Raw genomic sequence first — 5,111 nt, forward strand, 5'->3', positions numbered from 1 at the left:
AAGGGTCAGCGCGACCAAACATGAGGGGAGGCGGGGGAGAGAGAGAGAGAGAGAGAGAGAGAGAGAGAGAGAGAGAGAGAGAGAGAGAGAGAGAGAGAGAGAGAGAGAGAGAGAGACAAGCCTCAGTAAATCCAAATTATTAAGAGTTTGTCGTGGTGCATCTCCTTGGATTATGGGCTCACACATAAGCAAGCGACAATGACACAGTGTGTCCGTGTGTGTGTTTGTGTTTGTTTGTATTGTGGGGATGTAAATCTGGTCAAACGGTCATGTTTAAAATTGTCACCTTGAGGAAATTGTCACCTTGAGACAGAAATTGCAACCACAAAGAGCATCGTCCCCTTTCAGGCTGAGAGTAGAGCTCTCTGTGGCCAATGGGAGAAGAAACTAGGTTATGAGGTGTGACCTTGTGTGAGATTGATAATAATGGAATCCATTGTTAACATAGATGTAGTGATTATGGAAACTTTAATCTGTTTTTTTACATAATAAAACGGTAAATTCCATAATATATAAAAGTACATATGTACAGATTTTCACGGTAGATTGATATTTTTGCCATTTTGCCAGTTTCAGTTGAACCTATAAAGGTTCCACAGTTGAAACATAACAACACTTTTCTATGTGTTTTGGTGATTTCTAACCGTGATCATCTGCATTTTCTTTTAACTAGCGGTTGTCTCTCAGTAAAAGTGGCCCACTGCTTGGCCCGGTGAACCACTCATCAAAACAACATCAACACTGAGCGATACACCTGCTATGACGTACTTCTGTCAAGCAACCAGGCAGCAGCTACTTAAGTATACTCTGGTTCACCGGAAAAACCACAGGTCTGACTATAACGGTCAGAAACAGAGTTCAACACACAAAGCGGGTCTGCACAATTCCAAATGGTTGCTTTGTTTGACAGCAGTCCAAAACCCAAAAGACATTGGATTTACAATGATTGAAATGATGATAATCCTTACATTTGATACAACACAGATCATGTTAGTCTCATGAATGGCGTAGACGCTCTTTTGTTCATTCCATTTGATCAACTTGGTTAATCGGCTACTTGTTCCATCTAACGGGTGCTGAAACGAAGCTTATTATCATATCTAATTGATGCCTCGCTCTAATTGCGTGCATGCAACGGCTGCGAAAATGAGACTAGATGGAAACCTCCGCTGTTCTTTTTACCCGGCAACAGAACAACTTATGCACCCTAAAGCATCGGAGCGCAGCGTGTCCTCCGCCTCAACTTCTGGAGTTGAGAACATGCCTGGAGACAAACATGTGTGTCTTTGTTGATGCACTGGATCGTTGTTGTCCTTATGCTCCCCCATCCAACTCCCTTTCCTTTCATTTCTCCCTCCCCGTAGGCGGTCAATGCCCCGACTCTACTGTATGAGGATGGGAGGAGAACGCGTCAGGGAGGGAGGGAGAGGGAGAAAGGCTCGAGTGTGTGTGTGAGACAGCATGTCAGTGGTATTATGCTTGAGCAGAGCCAGCGTGTCCTCGCCAGAGGGGAGAAGCTCTTGATCAACTGGTCCCCGCCAAGGCCTCGTTGCCCTTGTCCTCATCCCCCTCTCTCAAAATCCTCTTCTTACCGAGTCACTCGGTTTCACTCAAATTACAAGCAGGACATTTTACTTAATCCCAAATCTCTGCCCCTCCTCTTTGTGAAATACAATCTGCACAGAACCGGTTTTCCTGGTTAGAAGGACTTAGAAAAAATATGTTTATGAAATTCAGTGTGTGTCCGCAGACAATAACTGGTCTCCAGAGCGGACGATGACGAACCCGTCGCCGGGACGCAAACTCAAAACATCCCCATTGCAACGAGGTCATTGCTACTGTTAAAAGCTTCTCGTTGTCTTTTTCTGCACATGTTTCGAACTCAAATTGAATGATAGATTTTTTTATAGCTCCAGATATAAAAAAAAATACAACAAATGCACTACTGTATTTGGAAGCATCGCAATCAGCGGTAGACTGTGACAAGACATTTTAAAAAGGCGCACACGTGTTCATGAGTTGTCCGTGTACTTTGTTACAGTAGCCTCATTGGAACAGAGTGTTTAAAAGCTGCTAATCCCAGCTGGTGATGGAAACAAACGCACCTCAAGCCTCAGCCTTCTATTTCTGCCTCTAGCATCCACAGCACTCCAAGCACGCATGGGCCCGAACTCCGGCTCAGGCACCTCATTACCGTTCTGCAAAGCAGTTAACACAGCTGAAGATGCCGTTCCTCCAGTGAGCACGCTGGAGTCACAGCCGGCTCAACAGGAAGTTCACATCTTTTACAGTTTTAGGAGCAATTGGTTGCTTCAGTGTTTCTTTCATTGGGAAAGGTATTTTTTGCGCTGTAAACAAAACAAACATATGATTCTGAATCCCATATAAACTCATCGTTTTGTTGATTTTTTACTTTATTCTGCCAACATTTAAAGGGAGCAAAAGCTCTACTTTCCCACTAGAAAGCAACATTAGATACAAGATTACTGGCAACATAAAATCAGCAACCTGCTCCAGCAATTGTTAAACCATTTGACGAAAAGAAAGAATGTGAAAATATTTGAGCTCTGACTCAAGATAAAACATACTAAACACAATGTTTCACAATCTGTAATCAGTGGTCGAGGAAAACAACTTGGAAAAGCAGCAACAACCACAGCTGGTCCTTCCATTGTCAGGAACATTCACAATGTGACAGATTGCTGAGAAAAAACACCAAGGCCTTGGTTTGGGGACTGAATAACCAAAATCCCCTGATGTTGTTTCCCATGGGCACCATTTATTTCACCATTTACTGAGATTTCACACCGTTGTCGGATTCTCCTTTTCAAGGAGACGTGGCACAAAAACAGTTATCTTCACTAATTGAAGGTAACGCGCGTGAGTGATTGATACAACAAATGGTTGGTTTAAGGATGAAGAATTTCTTTCAAGTTGATTTTCTAGCTCCAAAGAGGTCAATCCAAATCCAGTTTGGCACAGCTAGTACACAAGCAGCCCGGGGACAAACCCATACATGTCACGTACTGACACACTTTGCTAAGGCGCTTAACCGAAGGGCAGGAAAGTCATCATTATGGTCATTACCCCTACGTGACATATGTTACTAAACTGTCCGCTATTCCATTGTGTGCTAACATTCTGCACAAATGCTAAACTCTGAATGGACACAACGGCTCTAGAGTCCACAGTCTCTAGATCTTTTAAGGGTCTGAACCAGAGGACCGAGGCTGTGTGATTCAACACTTGTTTTACATTGACAGCTCTTGGTTAAGAGAAACGAATCGACCCAGTGGGGGAGAGAAGGAACGTGGTCTATTTTGGCCTTCCAACTGACCGCGTGACCCCTCACGGCTTCCTCGGGAGCCGACCCTGCAGGCCATAAATCACTGCTTGAGTCACTCTAAATGAAGTGCGAGGCTGCCTGGATTTCATTTAAACACATTGTTCTGACGGGAGCGTATGTGTGCCTGCATGTGACTGAAATACAGTGGCTACAGTAGACAGACGGACAAACAAAAGGAACAAGTAGGCATCACACCAGGACATTGAATAATAAGAATGAATGTAGCCTTAATTAACCAAAAAAAATTACCGACAATATAGGTCAAGATATTCGTGCTGATATAAGCTAATGACCAACTGCTGTCTAAGAGCCAAAAGCTTTGACCGAGTTCTGACCTGGTGGCGACGTCTTCTGGACCTTCATGTTTGAATCATTCAGTGCGTGTTCCCAGTGTTCTAATGCCAGAACTCCCGCATGATTAACATGCATCGCTGGCCCTGAATGTCAAGGAGAAAAAGCCGTTGATCATATCACCAACAAACTGCAGCAGCAGTACGCACATTTTCCTACAGTGCAATTTACTGCCCTGAGAGCAAAACGCTGACAAAAGGATGTCATCAATAGCACTATTTTTCTGTTTATACGTGAATGTGTCGATATCTCACAATGGGTGAATTGGATTGCAAATGGATGGAAAGAATAAGAAGATTCCTCACCATCTTTATCCATTAGATGAGGTTGTCTTGGAAAGGAAAACTAGCCATTCAGTGATACAGTAAATGCTTGATAATCACAACTCTTTTTTCTGCATGTTTTTGAAAACATACACATGTTAATACCATAATGCGAATAAATACTCTTTTCATACTCTTTCATTAGTAAAAACAAACAAGCTACGCTCTCTCACGTGGCTCAAAAGTGGATTGGACACTTTGGAGAAATTGAAAGATGTATATATATTGTTTACTTATTTTACAACCCTGATAAAGACTCGGTTTTTGAGAATTACTGCAGAACATGATAGAGACCAAGTCATGGTTTACACTGTGGATGTCATCAAGCTGTCAATATCTATATATATACATGTGACCGTCATTGCTGTTAGTTTTCCCTGCAACGTTGAGGCCACTTTCCCATGCTCCTTTCTGCACAGACGGAACTACACAACCACACACACACACACACACAACAAAATGCTGTAACTTTTCTTAGGGGAGCTGTTTTAAAGGTCAGAAATAGCACAAAGGGGGAATAGGACATCAAAAAAAACCATGAATAGACTGTGTGTACCATATATCGCCTGTCACGTGGCAGCTACACATAAATCGACATACAGGTTTTAAATGATCACACATTTGAAAATATGTTGCTGAAACAAGAGGAGCAAACTGTTAATTCACTCAACAGTAAAATATTTCATTCAAAATATCAATTTTTCAACAATACATTTCAAAAGGTCCCGGACGGCCAAAACAAAAGAGACAGGTTATGCTGAGCCAACACAAATAGACTAATCCTTGAGGTAAAAGCGGGACGTCACTCAGACTGCTGTCTGGGTGGGGACCTTAAAAAGGGCACGAGAAGAGCATCCAGGCCAGCGAGTACACCTGCATTCAGAGGACAGAGAATAACAAACCTTCCCAGCAGCTGGTTAAACAACACACACACACACACACACACACACGCGCAACAAACTCGAGCCTCTTATTTATAACCTCGCCCACACAGCAGAGAAGACACATCCACACAGACCGACAGCAACAGCTGGCTTTCGGTCACACAGGACGAACATTAAGTTTGAAAAAACAAACGGAGAGCAGTTTAC

This window comes from Gasterosteus aculeatus, chromosome 2 (genome assembly GCF_964276395.1).
Source record: "Gasterosteus aculeatus chromosome 2, fGasAcu3.hap1.1, whole genome shotgun sequence".
NCBI classification, from domain to species: domain Eukaryota; kingdom Metazoa; phylum Chordata; class Actinopteri; order Perciformes; family Gasterosteidae; genus Gasterosteus; species Gasterosteus aculeatus.